Here is a 21,481-nt window from a genome sequence, read left to right on the forward strand (position 1 = left end):
TGTTATCTCCTCGGTAATTGTTTGTAGCGTACAACTCCATATGTTTCAGAGCAACTAAAGATGTTGCCCGAAGCTCAACATCACCTATAAAGAACTATAAATACTCAAGGGAAAACCTAGTTAAAAGAATATACTTCAATTCTTTGTTTTCTTGAAGCGTTAATAGCCTTTTCATAAGTTTTCTTTTTATATAAAATATCTTATTTATATAAACAATCATATTCTATAAACCTACTCATTTTTATAAAATACTACAAGATCTACTCCGTTTTACATAAAATATCATTTTTATATAAAAAATATCATATTTTATAAAAACCACATATTTTTATAAAATGTTACAAGATCCTTTTGTAAACTCCATTTTTATATAAAATATCAATTTTATATAAAAATAATCATATTTTATAAAAACTACTAATTTTATAAAATGTTACAAGGTCTTTTTATAAACTCCATTTTTTATTAAATAACAATTTTATATAAAAAATAATCAGATTTCATAAAAACTAATTATTTTTATAAAATGTTACAAGATCCTTTTATAAACTCCATTTTTATATAAAATATCAATTTCATATAAAAATAATCATATTTTATAAAAACTACTTATTTTATAAAATGTTTCAAGATCCTTTTATAAACTCTATTTTTTATATAAAATATCAATTTTATATAAAAATGATCATATTTTATAAAAACTACTTATTTTATAAAATATTACAAGGTATTTTTATAAACTTCATTTTTATATAAAATAACAAATTTATATAAAAATAATCATGTTTTATAACATAAATCCAATGGAACACTTATGTATCTATAAGTCTAGTTATCTCATATTATATTTATACTTTAGACCTTTCTTGTAAATAAATTAACAAAGTAGGTCCTAAGTCTATAATTTTATTGGTTTATTTTCTTAATGACCATTCTAACACTAATGGTTAGTTTTCATAACAACCAAAAATACTTGCATGGACTTATGTCACAAAGATAATACCCATACATATATTTATATTGGCATCTAATATTTCATATAATTGTTTTAACGCTACATGAACAACAAAGGAAGCTAATTTATCATGCATGAAATATTTTTGTATACTTGTTGCATGTTTGTTTTGACATAAATAAGATGTTGGGTGGTAACACGTTAGAGAAAATGTTAAGAGTATATGACATATTATAGTATTATACTTTCTTATCTAGCATGCAACGTGTGTACGTATCTCCCCCCCCCCTCCCCCCAAAAAAAATTGTAAAACTAAAAGAAAATGGGCCATAAAGACTCACTTTCGTTGCGTGTTTTGGTTCGTTTTTGAGAAGTTTTGCGTAGTAAACCGCAAGAGATGATCTGGGGCTGTTTTGGTGACTTTTTAACGAGTGGAATGCTTCCCGTTTTTTAGCTTTGTTGAAAGAAAAGAAACTGAGAGCAGCAGTTGGTTGCTTCACCAACGGAAATAGAGGAACTCTATGGTGATGGCAGCGAATCTTGAGGATATTTAGGTTGTTTATTTCGACAGCGAGAAGAAGAAAAAGAATAAGATTGTTTCATCCTTCTTTTGCAAGAGGAAAACCAAATTCTTACTCCTCTAAATGAGGTCTTCTTTGGGTAATTTTTAAAACAAAGATGATGTGGTGAGTTGGAGTTTTTAAGAGCTTGTGGGTGTCTCATTTGAGGAAACATGCATGGGTATTTATTTACATAGTCTTCACCAGTAGGTTGGAGTTAAACATATTCATCGTGTGTGGGGGTAATGAATGAGGTACGTAGTGAGTAGTATGACTATTATGTTTGAAACTCTTCTTCATGAAGCTTGCCACATTTGAGGACAAGGGTTGTTTCTTTCTTATAATTATTAAAATAGTACTGTCATGTGTTATACTATGCATCTCTGCATATATGAAGGTGACTATAGATGGAAGGGAGTCATGTAGATGAATAGAGGGTGGTGAATAATTCAATATTCCCATAATTACTTTTCCTAGCACTTTTAATGTTGCCTTCAATTTAGGAAAGTTGTCATACGAGCCTTTTTTGGAGGATATGTACATATGGGGTTAATATATATATATATATATATATATATATATATATATATATATATATATATATATATAAATGGTACCCTGTATGTTGATGAATATAATTCATTCTAAACAAACGAAGGTGATTTAATTAAGCAAGTGCTTAGTGTCATAACATTAGTGATGTTAATCTACTCAAAATAAATCCTCACTTCACGTGTTATGTTACGATATTTGTTTAGTTTTCCTATCGGTAGACAAGATTTTTAATAAGTTGGGATATTTGGCAAGTGACTATAAATTATATATATATATATATATATATATATATATATATATATATATATATATATATATATATATATATATATATATATATATATAATTTATAGTCACTTGCCAAATAGCCCAACTTATTAAAAATCTTGTCTAACGATAGGAAAACTAACGAATATCGTAACATATATATATATATATATATATATATATATATATATATATATATATATATATATATATATATATAGTCACTTGCCAAATATCCCAACTTATTAAAAATCTTTTGTAAGGATAGGAAAACTAACGAATATCGTAACATAACACGTGAAGTGAGGATTTATTTTGAGTAGATTAACATCACTAATGTGATGACACTAAGCACTTGCTTAATTAAATCACCTTCGTTTGTTTAGAATGAATTATATTCATCAACATACATGGTACCACACACACACACACACACACATATATATATATATATATATATATATATATATATATATATATATATATATATTAACCCCATATGCACATATCCTACATAAAAGCCTCGTATGGCAACTTTCCTAAATTGAGGGAAACATTAAAACTGCTAGGAAAAGTAATTATGGGAATATTGAATTATTCACCACCCTCTATTCATCTACATGGCTCCCTTCAATCTATAGTCACCTTCATATGCAGAGATGCATAGTATAACATATGACGATACTATTTTAATAATCATACGAAATAAACAACCCTTGTCCTCAAATGTGGAAGCCTTCATAAAGAAGAGTTTTAAACATCATAGTCATAATACTCACTAGGTACCTCATTCATTGCCCCCACACAAGATGAATATGTTTCACTCCAACCTACTGGTGAAGACTAGGTAAATAAATACCCATGCATGTTTCCTCAATTGCAACACCCACAAGCTCTTAAAAACTCCAACTCACCACGTCATCTTTGTTTTAAAAATTACCCAAAGAAGACCTCATTTAGAGGAGTAAGAATTTGGTTTTCCCCTAGCAAAAGAAGGAGGAAACAATCTTATTCTTTTTCTTCTTCTTGCTGTCAAAATAAACAACCTAAATATCCTCAAGATTCGCTGCCACCACCACCGAGTTCCTCTATTTCCGTTGGTGAAACAACCAACTGCTATTCTCGGTTTCTTCTCCTTCAACCAAGCTGAAAAACGGGAAGCATTCCTCTCGTTAAAAAGTCACCAAAACAGCCCCGGATCATCTCTTGCGGATTACTACGCAAAACATCTCAAAAACGAACCAAAACACGCAACGAAAGTGAGTCTTTATGGCCCTTTTTCTTTTATTTTTACAAATTTTGGGGGGAGATACATACACACGTTGCATGCTAGATAAGAAAGTATAATACTATTATATGTCCTATACTCTTAACATTTTCTCTAACGTGTTACCACCCAACATCTTATTTATGTCAAAACAAACATGCAACAAGTATACAAAAATATTTCATGCATGATAAACTAGCCTCCTTTGTTGTTCATGTAGCGTTAAAACAATTATATGAAATATTAGATGCCAATATAAATATATGTATTGGTATTATCTTTGTGACATAAGTCCATGCAAGTATTTTTGGTTGATAATCAAAACTAACCATTAGTGTTAGAATGGTCATTAATAAAATAAACCAATAAAATTATAGACTTAGGATCTACTTTGTTGATTTATTTACAAGCAAGGTCTAAAGTGTAAATATAATATGTGATAACTAGACTTATTGATACATAAGTGTTCCATTGAATTTATGTTATAAAACATGATTATTTTTATATAAATTTGTTATTTTATATAAAAATGAAGTTTATAAAAAGACCTTGTAATATTTTATATAATAAGTAGATTTTATAAAATATGATTATTTTTATATAAAATTGATATTTTATATAAAAAAATGAGTTTATAAAAGGATCTTGAAACATTTTATAAAATAAGTAGTTTTTATAAAATATGATTATTTTTATATGAAATTGATATTTTACATAAAAATGGAGTTTATAAAAGGATCTTGTAACATTTTATAAAAATAAGTAGTTTTTATGAAATATGATTATTTTTTTATAAAATTGTTATTTAATAAGAAAATGGAGTTTATAAAAAGACCTTGTAATATTTTATAAAATTAGTAGTTTTTATAAAATATGATTATTTTTATATAAAATTGATATTTTATATAAAAATGGATTTTACAAAAGGATCTTGTAACATTTTATAAAAATAAGTAGTTTTTATAAAATATGATAATTTTTATATAAAAATGATATTTTATATAAAAACAGAGTTTATAAGGAGATCTTGTAGTATTTTATAAAAATGAGTAGTTTAATAGAATATGACTGTTTATATAAAATAAGATATTTTATATAGAAAGAAAACTGATGAAAAGGCTATTAACGCTTCAAGAAAACAAAGAATTGAAGTAATATTTTTATGTCTTCAATGATATATACATACATATTTACACTCTTAAAAGCATATGTATAATAGTGTATGTACAACTATATATCCGAATGTGACGACAAAGAAATGAAAACATTGTTAAGACTCGGAATACAAATGACGAAAAAAATCCTAGACTTAACAATTTAAGGCCATTCTATATGAGAAATACTTCATCGCTAAGAACTCAAAACTTAGTACAAAGTCCTTTGTGGTATAACCATTAATCCGGAAGGAGTGTGGAACATTGGTATAGATCTATACGGGTTGACAGCCTCGCCTGCGGTTGCTACCTACAACCATTGTCTGACGAGTCAAAACGGGCGTAATCGTTGAATCACTTATAAATTTCACGACGTCGATGAAGCGTTGTGATGGTCACAATACATCTGCTCACCGTACTGCTTTACAGAGGCTTGCGTGTCCATAGTTCGGTTATTGGCTCATATTAGAACCCATAAATTTTAATCTAGAAGTTTTATCGTTAAAAATTAACTTTTGAAGAAAATGGATAAGTGTTGAAAACATTATTATATATTATTCATATTTATAATATTTTCAACACGATACTCACGACTCATGATTTCTTGATTATGAACAATGAACCAAACTATTTTACTTGTAGGTCTAAGCGCTTACTCTTGTAGGTCTAGTAATTCTTAAACCTAAAATCATTAGGTCTATCTCCATAGATCTATAACACTTAATAATTAGGTTCTTAACGATAAAGACCCCATGCTTAGATTTATTTCAAATAAATCTATGAATAATAAGTATTATTAATCACACCTCCCGAAGTAAATAAATGTTAATTTATAATACACACACAAATACAAGATATAGAGTTATATAAAAACTCAGTTCCTCGATGAGAAAACACTAATCGAAGATAAGAAAAATACAAGGAATTAAAAATCAAATATTCAACTAGGTTCCTTAGTACATGATTCGTACCACAACTAAACCTAGTTGCGCACCTAAGTTTTATTATGGTCAGATTTATGCACTACCTAACCTAAGCGAAATAGTTGATTTGTTAAAAATCTTTGAAAAAACTTAGTTAAAATTAAAAAGAAAAAAATGACAAAAGTGGTTCGAAATACGAAGAAACCCTTAATATAGGATGAAATCATAGGGATGAGATCCAGAACCTAGAAAACGAACTCTGGAACCTAAAAATGAAAGGTTCGGACATTAAAGCTTACACTATGAGGTTCAACGACCTTTCCCTACTGTGCCTGACGCTTGTAACGTTGGAGCACAAAAAGATTGAACACTATATTTGGGGGTTCGCGCCTCAAATCAAGGGAATGGTCATTTCTTCAAGAGTTACAAGCTACGAAAGTGTTAAGAACCTAGCCAAACGTTTCACCAATAATGAGGTCAGTCGAGGATCGTTGGAGGCAAAAGTTGAAACTCCTAGAGTTGAACCCAACAAACAGAAAGCGGATGGAGGGGATACACGCACAACGAAGAGAAAGAAGGTCTACGTTGCAACAACAACAAATCCAACTCCAAGACCCACACCCCAGAAAAACTATGTAGGAAAACACCCCTTGTGTGTCACCTGCAACCGACACCACAGCGGGGAATGTTTTCAATGCACTAACTGCAAAACAAAAGTGACATACCACCCCTTTCTTTAAGATCCCGGTAGGAGCAGTGGGAAATCATGATGGGTTGTATACATAGCAAACAATCCTATGTGTACATGCAACCCTAATTTTAGGATCTATGTTTTCACTATTAGACATACAAGCATTGAACACAAAAACTAGAAACCATAGGAGGCACATGTAATTTTCGAAATTAACATATAATTAGGGTTAGGATACATACCTTGATTGTTATATTGTAATAACAATCAAATCCTTGAAGATCTTGAAATTTGGTAGCAAGCGCCAAAGGTGTCGCGCCTCTAATGGCTCACAAACAAACCTAGCAACCAAGGATTACTATGGAGAGAGAGAAGGGAAGTGGAAAATTCAGCTCTAAGCCTTTCTTGGAGTGCATGAGACGAAATCCAACCCTATGGGGGTTTATATAGGTGATAAGGAAGGTTTAGGATAAGGCAAGTGTATCTTAGATAACCCTAATCCTTTAACTTCCTCCCTAAGGCTTCCAAGGCACCCTTAGAGCCCAAGGAAACCCTAAGACACTCTAGATTTCGTTCCCCACCTCTAAGGGAGGTTTTAGAATGCTCAATGCTCAACTTTTGAACATTGTCACCTTTAGTCCCTGCAGTTTCAATTAATTCTTTTAATCCTAAAATTAACTCCATGTTAATTTCTGATTAAATATTAATTAAACATTATGATTTCAAATTAATATATTATATCCATAATACATTAATAAATCATTTATCTTGATTTCAAATTAATTTATTAACCAAGTAATAAATTAATAAATCATTCTTCTATCTCTAACAGTTATCATATTTAATTGCCAGGTTTGAAGGCAACCCAAAAGGACATTGCTACTATCAATTCAAGTACATACCAATTATAGTTATGGGCTTAGACACCTAATCCAACAGTCTCCCACTTGGATAAGTCTAATAACTATAGTTGCAAATATAACTTCAAAAATTAACTAGCAAATTTTAGCTACCAAAATCCGATGTCGAACTCTGACCTAGTCAGCGACTTGTCCTTAGATAAGTGATCATATATTCATCTGTTCTACAAAATATCCTATGGAGATGAGACATGGATTATAATCATCTCTTTGTCCAAGTTTTGTTTCCCGATTTCCGATTTATGACGACCGACTAATTGAACAAATCAAATCAGTCCAGGCTTGGCCAAGCGCTTAGGGTGTCATCACTAAATCATCGAGGGGCCCCCAGATATCGCTTTTATCCTGTTAGGGTAAAAGTAACAGATAAACTTCGACTCATATGCTTGTACTATTTACTCATCAAATCACACACAACAATACATTTTATAACATCGAGTTACTGATGCGTTTACGTATTATCAATGTGCAACCAACTTGCAGCAAAACCTCATATGTCTCCGTTTCAAGAATATAAGATATTATCATCTCACAATCACTCGTGACAAAATCCATGAAGTGCTTCAAATGAGCGTGGGTTTAATCCAATACTCAAATTCTTATTTCAGGAGTACTCATGAACACTGCAACAAACATTTTCTATGTCTAAGCTCTTAGAAAATCTATAGTCGGATTCATGTGAAGTGAAACATAAGAATAACCTAATCCAATATGGTCTCAAAAATTTTGAATATAAATAAAACACTTATTATTTAATCACCATATTAATTAGACCTTATTCATTGAATATTATTTCGACCAATCAACTGAATACTTGAATTAAAACATCCGCCATGCCATGCTCTTAGCATGCACACCATGTTTATCTATGGTCCCTTCTTTCTGAAACAGATCAACTGAATACATTTCCAATGATGCTCATTTCACAATTTCTAAATCCTTATTACAAGTGTAAGAATACAAAATTCTTGTCACTTACTAGAATATGTTAAATTCTAAACTTTCATGCAATAATCCTTTTGTAATGTCGAGGCACCAAAGTCACAAAGACTTTGCTAATGATATTACAAACCATTCCATTGGAGATTGGTTACAAAACAAATTCCATGGAAATGAAGTCTCACATTCAAAGTACATTCCTTTGAATATCCTTCTTGCATAAAAGTTTCTAATCTTACACATAGATTCTTAATATCCAACTCCCATTATAGAAACATTTTCATATTTCCATATGACAATCCATTCTTAACAGAATTCTATCTATTCAGAATCACGTCAATATGGTCCATTTATTACTATACTTCCAACTGTCCATAAGCAACCAATCTTAAGCGAACTTCAGATTGTCCTTCACAGTTGTTTACATCTTTAGTCATATCTCATTCTAGTCCCTTTTCCCTCTTAATGTGCTAGGCATTTGGAAAAATAGAACAAGTTGATATTATAGCATATGCAATCGATCCTATACCCAAAGCATATGAGATTCGATTCATAATGTCTCACATAAAGATATGATACTCGATCAATCTCTTGCTAATTGGTCTCAGTTAGTCTTTGTTTTATCCAAAACATTACAACTACTGATTTTAAATGTGCAAGAGTAAGATAACATTTCTACTCCACATTTCATGAGGTGTTATAAACCTACTTATAATACGTTACTCAAGGTACAACTTGAAGTAACTAAGAGTATAACTCTAAACTCGATTTTGGAACGAAGTATGACTCACCTTCTTGATTTAACCATTTCAACAATTCCCGATTCCTCTTCTTAGTCATATAAATGCATTAAGGTGTCCTTAGAGGATCAATTGTGATATGGTTCCATAACCATTAAGATGAACATAAAACACGATACCAAAGTATTCTCCTTTCCTTTCAGATTGGAGAAACTTTTATCTTTCTGCCTAATTGATTCTTCTTATTCATTCTACTATGCTTTGAAACTTTTTCAAAGTGTCAAAATTATACTTCATCATATAAGCATAACCATATTTACTAAACCTTTAGTAAATCATGAAGAATAGTCTTATCGTTCTTTGTGGTGGATCTGACCAGTGCACATTAATGTGTACTAGATCCTTTAGTCATTCACTCAACTCACATATACATGTGAACAAGGAATTAGTCTCAATTTACCAAAGATCAAGATTCTCATGCATCACACAATTCGAATTGCAAGATTCCAAATTTCTGTCCAATTGAAACTTGGGTGATGAGAATCCTTCCCCATTTGGTAAATTGTGACACTACCACTAACGATATAACCAAGAATCAAATCCATTTCAATATTGCTAACAATAGAAATATAAACACCAATTTTCCTAAATGCCATTGCAAGGAAATTTAAGTAAGATAAAATCAAAATTTATTTTATTGATAAAATGCAGAAAACTTGTCCTTACAACGCAAATACATATGAAAACTATGTTACTAACTATTCCTAAGCAATCTATCATAACTCCTAAGTAGTAGCTCAAAAAATCGGATCATCGAACCATGTGATTTAAGTCCATTTCTTCTCGATCAGACTCAGCTCACTCTTCTTTTAAGCTTCCTTCCTTTTCTTCGATCCTACAAAACATCAAAATGAAATCTTATCACATCATGTATTAAGAATCTATAAATAGGAACTTAATAGAGTTAGAGAGTGGACTTACCTGAAGTAGAGTCATACAATTTGACTTTACCATCCTTGCGATCCTTCAGGTAGGTACGGCAGCTTCGCATCCAATGCCCCTTCTCTTGGAAATAGAAACATATGGACTCTTTGGGGTTGACACATGGGACTATCTTAGAATTTACCTTTCTCTTATGATCAAACTTTTCGACCATGGCTGATTTCTCTCCCTAAGGAGGAGAAACGATTTCTGGATTATCACCTTTGCCATCACGAATATCCATGGAAATTTGGGATGTAGATCTTCTAATCAAATTTGCTTGACCAGTACACCAAAGCATTGTTGCTTCAGCAGCAATTAGCAAATATGTCAGATCAATAAGGGTCATGTTGTTATCAGTCACATAGTAGTCTTTAACAAACTGACTATATGACTCGGGAAGTGACTGAAGAACCAAGTCAACAGCTAACTTCCTTGGGAAAATGACACCCAACATCCCTAGTCCATCAATGTGCAACTTCATCTTCAAGACATGTGCGCACACAGACCTACCATCTTGGTGTTTGCTTGCCAATAGGGCTTGAGTGACTTGTAACTTTTCAAGTCGACGAAAACGTGGGTCAGGGAGAATCACGGGAGGAGATGGAGGAAGAGAAGTATGATTTCCAGTTCCTCCTTTTCACTAATAAGGGAATGATCTTTTACCTTGATCGACATGTGGAATATCATCTTCAAATGGAAAACTTTTTCCAAAGGATTGAGGAAGACCATAACTGTTAGAACGAGACATCTACAAAGGGAGAAATTCAAGTTAGTTGATTTAATCATTAATATATCACCCAAATGAAATATGAAGGCTAGGAACCAACATAATAAATTACAATTCGGAAGAGTGATGTCGTAATCCAATTGCAAATTATTTGAAGGTAGGTAAATGACGATTTACCAATTCCACCACGAAAAACGAAATTTTAAACAAATTAGGTTTTAAATGAAACTCCTAGATCTTTTGAGATTCATTGAACTTTTCAATGACATCTTTAATCTCGATTATGCCCTTCAAGTTTGTGACTGGGATACCGAGGATCATAAACAAGGTGTGAATAACCATGCAAATCAGCTTGGTACTCTCGATTTCATTTATCACCTAATCAATGTGAAGGTTAATCACACACGCTCCATTGATCAACGATAATTTACAAGAAGCCCATTTCCATCCTTCATTAGTCCATATTATGTTGGATTAGTGTCTAAGCCCATAACTATAATTGGTATGTACTTGACCCGATTTGGCATGGTCCATTTGGGTAGCATGGCATCGGAACAATTGGATAGACAAAATGAGAAAAAAAAGGATACTAGTGATTTATATTAATATATTATAAGTTCTAATATATTAATATGAAATAATATTATTTAATTAGTATTGATCAAGAATTAATTTAGAATTAATCTAGTGATCAAAAGGAACTAATTAAATATGGACTCTTATATATGTGGTGGGCCAAGTTCATTTAGGTTGGGCTAAGCTTTCATCGATAGTCCATGGAGTTTTTAACTCAAGGATCCTATGGAAATGAAAGGTCATGGGTATTAGGGTTTACATGAATGTAACCCTAATCATCCACACTATATAAAGAGATTCCTAATTCATGAAATGTGTACTAGTGTGTATACACAAGAGGGCAAAAACGGATTTGGTGCATGTATCCTTATTCTCTAGTTATTCCAAGGGTTCTTGGTGTTGTGTGAACCATTTGAGGTGTCACACTTGAGGCACTAGGCTCTTAAGCTCCAAGACTTCAAGCTCCATCAAAAGGTATGTCATTCTACTAGATTCTTGTAGTATAGTTACTTCTTATTATGCTAGTTAGGATGAAACCTTGGAATATTGAATATTTGCATGTATAATAGAGAAAACATAGATCCAAGGTTTATAGGGTTGCATGTACACCATAGGAGTGTTAGAATGCTCAAAACCCATCAGTGGTATCAGAGCCTAGGCTTGTTTTCATTTATACTTGATGTCACAGCTTAAAAAACGAAAAATTTTGGCTTTCTTGGCACTGGACTCGCCGAGTCCACTGATGGACTCGCCGAGTCCATGAACAAAATCATCCCACTCGTCGAGTAGGTTCATACACTCGACGAGTAGGATCCCCTGACAGCATATTTTCGAGTTTTAAGGCTGGAATTGGTGTAGAATCATTACCTTAAACTGTTTTGGACTTATAAAACTTGTTTTTGATGTGGTAATGATTATGGTAAACCAATTTCAAGGTTGTTATCAAAATTTCAAGTTTTATGTGTGTTTATGTAATTCTTGAAATTGTTGATATGATTGTTCATACACTTATGAGTTTTGGTAGATCATAGGAATTATTTGCAAAATTGTTTGTTAGTTAATTCTTGATCTAAATGTGTTTTAATGGAGTCCATAATTTGTCCTCAAGTTATGGATTACCAAAAGTCATTTCTTTTAAAGATTCATTAAAATGCATAGGTTACAAAAGTTGAAGAGTCTTTTTGTTTTAAGAACTCCATAACTTGTCCTCAAGTTATGGATGTTCAAGAGTCTCTTTATTAAAGTTTTTAAAACCTTAATTAAACTCATAAGTTATGAAAATCCAAAAGTTTTTTAATAGTTCAAAACTTGCCCTCAAGTTTTGGAATTTGTAAAGTTTCTCCTCATGAATACTTTAATTCCAAGTTAAACCCTTAGAATTTTAAAAGTTAATATTCAACCCTTATACTTTATAGTATTATAAGTTAATAATATATATATATATATATATATATATATATATATATATATATATATATATATAAGAACAAAGTCAGTCTTACCGTTAGTAGACCTCATTCACGAAGCCGGTCTATAAGGGGGTATAAGGTTACTGCCTATAAAATGGCAGTTTAATGGGTGTTCACTCTCACCCACCGCTTCCTTGACTGGTTGAGGGTCGTTAGCCGAACGAGTTTGACAGGACTCTAATTCTCCCTTCATTATAAGTATAATGATAAATATAAAGTAAGTAAACCTTTTCTAAATTCCCAATCTTAGTTACTTTAGGAAAATGTGAATTTGGTGCTAACCCATGAAATTACACTTTGCACTTTGCTTAAGTCGTTAGTGGAGCGTGTGTGGTTAACCGGTACACTAACTTGGATTTAACAAGTTAGGCAAAGGGTAACTTAATGTTTATCATAGGATCGGTGGAGCGCGTGTGGTTAACCGGCACATCGATACCAAGTATATATGCATGGTTATTCACATCTTGTTTTGTGATCCTCGACATCCCAGTCACAAAACTTGAGAGGGCACAATCAAGATTGAAACATGTCATTGAAAATTTCAATGAATCTCAAAAGATCTAGGAGTTTCAAATCCAATTAAAACCTGATAAATTATTTCTTTTTTCATGGTGGAAATTAGTGAATCGTCATTTGCCTACCTTCAAATATTTTATAGCTTGGATTACGGCATCCCTCTTCCAAGTTATAAAATATTGTGTTGGGTCCTAGCCTTAATATTTCATACTGGGTGTTATCTTAAGGACTTTAAATCAACTAACTTGAATTTCTCCCAGTGTTGATGTATGGTTTAGACAACTATGATCTTCCCAAATATCATGGAAATCATACTTATCTTCCTCCACCTCCTCCAATTATTCTCCCTAACCCACAAGTTCAAGGTCACTCAAGCCCTGTTGGTAAGAACGGTCTATGTGTGCTCATATATTGGAGATGAAGTCACATATTGACAAGCCGTGAGAGTTGGGTGTCAAAGTCTTGAGAAAGTTGGTTGTTGAATCACTTTCTAAGTCACATAGTGAGTTTCGTTTGGGACTACTATGTAAAGACTATGACATGAACCTTAATGATCTTATCTATTTGCTTGGTGCTGGTGAATCAGCAATGATTTGGAGCACTGGTAAAGCAAATTTGATTAGAAGATCAACTTCCCAAACTTCCATGAACATTGACAATGGTGACAATGGAAATCCAGAAAGCTTTCTCTTCCCAATGGAAAGGGATCGGCCATAGTCAACTCGGTTGACCAAATAGTAAAGAGAAAGGCTAAGTTTGAGATAGTCCCATGTACCATTACCAAAGAGTCCATATGGTTCTATTGCCAAAGGAAGGGGCATTGGTTGTGAAGCTGCCCTAACTACCTAAAAGACCTGAGAGAAGGTCAAGTCAAAAAGTTTGACTCTGCTTCAGGTAAGTCCACTATCTAACTCTGTTAAGTTCCTTATTGATGATTCTTAATACAAAATGTGACTCGGTTACATTTTGATGTTTGGCAGGATCAAGCAAAGGGAAGGAAACTTAAAGAAAGAGTATGCTGAATCTGATTGAGAAGATGGATTTCAATCGCATGGTTCGGAGATCGGATTCTTGAGCTACTACTTTGGAGTTATGATAGATTGCTAGAAAATATGTAACAGCATAGTTTTCATTTAAAGTTGCATTGTAAGGAAAAAGTTTTTTCCGCATTTATAAATAAATAAAATTTTGTTTTATTTTATATCTCCTTGCAATGGCATTTATGGAAAATTGATGTTTGTATGTTTCTAGCAATAATGGAAATGTGAATTTGATTCTTTCATTTGTGGTAGTGTCTAAATTTACCAAATAAGGAAAGATTCTCATCACCCAAGTTTCAATTGGACCGAAACTTGGAATCATGCAAGTTGTATAGTATGATGAATGAAAGTCTTCATCTTTGGAAAATTAAGACTAATTCCATGTTCACATGTATATGTGAGTCAAGTGAAGGACTAAGGGATCGAGTACACATTCTTGTGCACTGGTCAAGTCCACCACAAAAGATCGATAAGACCATTTCGTCATGATTTACTAAAGTTTAGTAAATATGGTTATACTTACAAGTTTAAGTATAATTCTGAAGCATTGGAAAAGTTTTGATGTATGGCAGAACGAATGAGAATAATCAAATTTGGCAGAAAGATAAAAGTTTCTCAAATATGAAAATATGGGAGAGTACTTTAGTATCATGTTTTATGATCATCTTAATGGTTGTGAGACCATATCACAATTCATCATCTAAGGACATCTTAGTGCATTCTTATGGCTAAGAAGAGGATTCATGAAATATTGAAATGGTTAAATCAAGAAGGTGATACATACTTTGTTCCAAAAAAAAGTCTTAGAGTCATACTCCAAGATTATAATTTGAGTGACACATCTTAAAGAAGGTTTATAACACTTGTCAAATGTAAGACTAAAATGTGTTCTACTCTTGTACATTTGAAATTGGTAAGTTGTGATGTTTTGGATAAAACAGAGACCAACTTAGGCCAATTGTGTGAAGTGTATGTATTGATGAGAATCCGCACTATCTCTTGAATAGTTGTTTTGTCAAGGAATGGTTCTTGACAAGAGAGCCTTATATGTCAAGAGGACAGTGGGAGTCTTAAACATCTTGAAAAAGTTTCAAGAACTAATCAAGAATAAAACCTGTTGTTTATCACCAGCGCACGACTTGAGGTTTATAACCTATCGTGTTGATATATTCCTATTTCTGTGCCCATTCCAGTTGAAGTTGGCTTTGCATATGAGTTCTGAGAGTTCTCAATTGGTTGCGTAACAACTTGGAAGCAATGGCATACCCTTGTGCTACCAGGTGGCAAGAAGTTAAGACTGCACAAGTTCAATCCATATGAGTTTGGATTTGTCACTAACCTTGTCTTGAGATTATGGTTTTGACAAATTCACATGGATAGGAACACATACACCATAAAATCTAAGTGTCATAAGGTTTCTCTCCGATTCATAAAAATGATGGTGAGGAAACGCTTTCACTAAGTGGTTTTAAGTAGATAGCAATTGTGATATTTGCATTCTCAAAGTCGTTAGCGGAGCGTGTGTGGTTAACCAGCACACTAACATGGACTTGTGAGGAATGGAAAAGGTCTAAGCAATTAAGAATATGATTACGGCATCCCTTTTTCATAGTTCTGAAATTGTTTAGACACACATGTGTGCTATCTAAGGAAAGGTGTATGATTTCTATAAAGTTTTATCAAAGCATTTCGTATCAGAAGTCTGAACTTTGGTAAGAAAGTCAATAGAGTATTGATTTCTAGAAGTCCAACTGATTTTTGAGTACATGTCAAAGCTAGTGGGAGCATAAGTGTTATGCTAATAATCATCATGCTAGTGGGAGCATGATAATAAGTATTGCAAGTTAGCAATATTAGTTATAGAAAACAAAAGTTTCAATTGGGAAAAGTTGTTTTGCTATAATTAAGGGAGAGGAAATTATACTTCATTTCAAATCTAAAAGCTTAGATCGTGAGATTTTAATCAAATTTAGTCAAGTATATATATATGAATGTTATGTTGGAATGGTTCAACATAAGGAAATTCTATATATGGGAACATTATTTGCGTTCTAAAATTCGATTATGATTAGGGCATCCCTTTTCATAATCTGAATTATGAGAACATGGCAAATAGAAATAGAAATATTATAGCAAAAGACTGGTCAAGTATCATGTCTTTATGTGAGACATCATGAATCGTGTCCCTTATGCTTCAGATATAGGATCGATTGCATGTGCTATAATATTCATCTATTCTAAAGTTTTCCAAATGCCTAGAGCATTAAGAGGGAAAAAGTACTAGAACTGGATATGACTAATTTGATTAAGCAATTGTCGAGAACAATCTAAGGTTTACCAAAGATTGGTTGCTCAGGGACAGTTGGAAGTATAGTGTTAATTTTGAGAGGACCATATTGACATATTCTGAAAAGAGGAAACTCTTGTTTAGAAGTGATAGTCAAAATGAGAATATGGAAATACTCCCATAGGTGGAAGTTATTCATTAAATATGTGTAAGATTAGGAAACTTAATGCAAGAAGGATGTTCAAAGCAATGTACTTTGAATTTGAGACTTCGTTTCCATGGAATGATCTCCATTGGAATACTCTGTAATGACTGTTGACAAGTCTTTGTGACTTTGTGCATAATCATTACAAGAGGATCAGTGCATATAAGTTTAAAATTTAACAAGATTTCGGTAAATGGCAGGAATTTGAATTTCTTGCATTTGCAGTAAGGATTTGGGATTGTGAAATCTGAATCATTGGAATTATGTTCAATCGATCTATTCCACAAAGTAAGATCATAGACAAACATAGTGTGCGTACTTGGTGTATGGCATGACTAGTGTTTAGAAAACATAGTGTACATGCTTGGAGCATGGGACAACTATTGTTTTAATTCAATTATAAAGTTGATAATTTGAAACAGTATGCAATGAATAATGTGTAATCAATATGGTGATAAATAAAAGGTGTTCTATTCATATTCATAAGTTCTGAGACCATATTGGATTCGATTATTCTTGTTTTTCACTTTGCATGTTTTGACTTCCAGAATAACTAGGTCATTCTTCCTGAATGACTAAGTTATTCAAACCATCCACAGTCGATAATACGTTGGAAGTAGGTATTAAGGCAAGACTGTCATGAAGCTGGTTTGTAGATGTCCAAGGTATTGGACATAGCAAGAGTTGCTACAACATTCATGAGTGCTCATAAGTTTTGAGTATTGGATTAAATCCACGCTCATTTGACTCACTTCATAGACTTTATCACGAGTGATCATGAGAGGATAATATCTTATATTCTTCAAACCTAGAGATATGAGTTGTTGCCTATGAGTTGGTTATACATTGATTGTATGAAAACGCATTGGTAACTCGATGTTATAAAACGTGCCTTTGTGTATGATTCAACAAGTAGTAGAACAAGCATGTGATTCGAAGTTTATCCATTGCTTTTACCCTTGATGGGATAAAAGCGATATCTGTGGGCCCCTCGATGATTTAGTGATGACACCCTGGAGTGCTTGGCCAAGCCTGGACTGATTTGATTTGTTCAATTAGTCGATCGTCATAAATTTGAAATCGGGAAACAACAGATGGGCAGAGAGAATGATTATAATCCATGTCTCAGTCCATATGATATCTAGAATGGAGGAATATATGATCCCTTATCTAATGGACGCGTCATTGATTTGTTTAGAGTTCGACATCAGCTTTTAAGAGCTGCGATTGCTAGTCGGGTTTTGGAGTCATACGCAATAATAGTTTTAGACTTATCCAAGTGGGAGACTGTTGGATTAGTGTCTAAGCCCATAACTATAATTGGTATGTACTTGACCCGATTTGGCATGGTCCATTTGGTTTGCATGGCATCGGAACAATTGGATAGAAAAAATGAGAAAAAAAGGATACTAGTGATTTATATTAATATATTATAAGTTCTAATATATTAATATGAAATCATAGTATTTAATTAGTATTGATCAAGAATTAATTTAGAATTAATCTAGTGATCAAAGGGAACTAATTAAATATGGACTCTTATATATGTGGTGGGCCAAGTTCATTTAGGTTGGGCTAAGCTTTCGTGGATACTCCATGGAGTGTTTAACCCATGGATCCTATGGAAATGAAAGGTCATGGGTATTAGGATTTACATGAATGTAACCCTAATCCTCCACACTATATAAAGAGGTTCCTAGTTCATGAAATGTGCACTAGTGTGTATACACAAGAGGGCAAAAACGGATTTGGTGCATGTATCCTTATTCTCTAGTTATTCCAAGGGTTCTTGGTGTTGTGTGAACCATTTGAGGTGTCATACTTGAGGCACTTAGCTCTTAAGCTCCATCAAAAGGTATGTCATTCTACTAGATTCTTGTAGTATAGTTACTTCTTATTATGCTAGTTAGGATGAAACCTTGGAATATTGAATATTTGCATGTATAATAGAGAAAACATAGATCCAAGGTTTATAGGGTTGCATGTACACCATAGGAGTGTTAGAATGCTCAAAACCCATCATATTAGTGTGCCGGTTAACCACACACGCTCCACTAACTGACCAGTAAGGTGCAATGTGCAATTTCATGGGTTAGCATCAAATTCACATTTTCCTAAAGTAACTAAGATTGGGAATTTATAAAAGTGTTTAGTTACTTTGTATGTTCATTATACGTTTAATGATAGCTTAGTGTCCTATCCTACCCGTTCGACTAATAACCCTCCACTAGTCAAGGGTGTGGTGGGTAAGAGTGGATACTCAATGGCGGTCATTTTACAGGCCGCTTCCTTAAATACCCCTTATAGACCAGCTTCGTGAATGAGGCATTCTAACGGTAAGACTGACTTTTCTTATACATATATAATATTAAACCTTTAATTATATATATATATATATATATATATATATATATATATATATATATATATATATAGAGTATAACAGTGTATTTAAAACTTTTTAAATACCAGGGTTTTTTTAATTTTATTAAAATTTTCGAAAATTAAAACCATTTAATTTAAATTTTTTTTTAAAAAACTTTTAATTTAATAATTATCCAAAAATTAAATGATTAATTAAATTATTAAATCAAATAAGGATTACAAATTTAAATTAAACATATTAGCTTAATTTAATCCTTTATCCATGGATTTCAAAATTTAGGTAGGGATATGTTTAATTATCCAATTAAACAATTAACAAGATAATTACCAAAAATAACAACCTACTAACTTATTCCTTAGATTTCGAAATCTTCTGCTTGGAGTGGAAGGCAAAGCTATCAACCTTGCCCAAAAATCGAAAACCCTAGGGTTAGGAAACCCTAGATTTCGACTCCAAGGTGGCCAAAGGAAAGGGTTTGAAAACCCTTAGGGATTTTCGAAAAATAGGGTTCTTAAACCCTAATTTGCGAAAATTTAAAGGCCTTAGGATTTAATAGCTATAAACCCTAATTTTGTCTAGTTCAATCAATTTTACCAAATCTAATTGAAAACAAAAACCATACGCTCTGATACCACTGATGGGTTTTATACATAGTAAACAATCATATGTGTGCATGCAACCCTAATTTTAGGATCTATCTTTTCACTATTAAACATACAAGCATTGAACATAACAAAGTAGAAACCTAGGAGGCAGATGTAATTTTCGAAATTAACATATAATTAGGGTTAGGATACATACCTTGATTGTTATATTGTAATACCAATCAAATCCTTGAAGATCTTGAACTTTGGTAGCAAGCGCCACAAGTGTCGCGCCTCTAATGGCTCACAAACAAAACTAGCAACCAAGGATTACTATGGAGAGAGAGAGAGAGAGAGAGAAGGGAAGTGGAAAATTCGGTTCTAAGCCTTTCTTGGAGTGCATGGGATGAAATCCAGCCCTATAGGGGTTTCTATAGGTGATAAGGAAGGTTTAGGATAAGGCAGGTGTATCTTAAATAACCCTAATCCCTTAACTTCCCCCCTAAGGATTCCAATGCACCCTTAGAGCCCAAGGAAACCCTAGGACACTCTAGATTCCATTCCCCACCTATAACTATAAGGGAGGTTCGAGAATGCTCAATGCTCAACTTTTGAACATTGTCACCTTTAGTCCCTACAGTTTCAATTAATTCCTTTAATCCCAAAATTAACTCCAAGTTAATTTCTAATTAAATATTAATTAAACATTATGATTTGAATTTAATATATTATATCCATAATACATTAATAAATCATTTATCTTGATTTAAATTAATTTATTAACCAAGTAATAAATTAATAAATCATTCTTCTCTCTCTAACAGTTATCCTATTCAATTGTCAGGTTTGAAGGAAACCCCAAAGGACATTGCTACTATCAATTCAAGTACATACCAATTATAGTTATGGGCTTAGACACCTAATCCAATAAAACGAGAAATTTGGCACTGGGGCAGGAGGAGGAGGAGCAAGGACATGTTATGAGTGTGGTGAAAAGGGACACTTCAAACGAGATTGCCCAAAACTGAAGGGCAAGACGGGAAATGCTCGCGGAAGAGCATTCGTGATTGGAAACAAGGATGCCATCTAAGACCCATCAGTGGTCACTGGTACGTTTCTCGTGAATAACTTGTATGCTACAATACTTTTTGACACAGGTGCCGATAAAAGTTTCGTAACTCCAAAATTTAAACAACTTCTAAACCATGAGATTAAGAAGTTAGAGGTAGCATACGAAGTAGAAGTAGCAAACGGTCAGATAGAGAGCACTACTGAAATACTCATAGATTGCACACTAACTCTAAATGACCACGCATTTCAAATAAACCATATGCCCATGCCTATCGGAAGCTTTGACATTATCGTAGGCATGAATTGGCTTGCCCCTCATCATGTTGAGATACTATGCTACGAAAAGGTTATACGGTTGACCCTACCCAATGGGGAGATCATGACGATTTACAGTGATAAATCGGGACAAAACCTAAAGTTAGTCTCTTACACAAAGGCTCAGAAATATCTACATAAGAAATATTACGCCTTTTTGACTCATATAGTAGATAAAAAGAGCAAGGCAAAGGAGATAAAAGACATACCACAAGTATGTGACTACCTCGATGTGTTTCCAGAACATCTACCTCGATTGCCGCCAAATCGACAAGTTGAGTTCAGGATTGATTTAACCCCCGGTGCGGCTCCGATAGCCAAATCACCTTACAGACTGGCTCCATCAGAGA

Source organism: Lactuca virosa, chromosome 6, assembly GCF_052849685.1.
Source record: "Lactuca virosa cultivar CGN04683 chromosome 6, Lactuca_virosa_CGN04683_v6, whole genome shotgun sequence".
NCBI classification, from domain to species: Eukaryota; Viridiplantae; Streptophyta; class Magnoliopsida; order Asterales; family Asteraceae; genus Lactuca; species Lactuca virosa.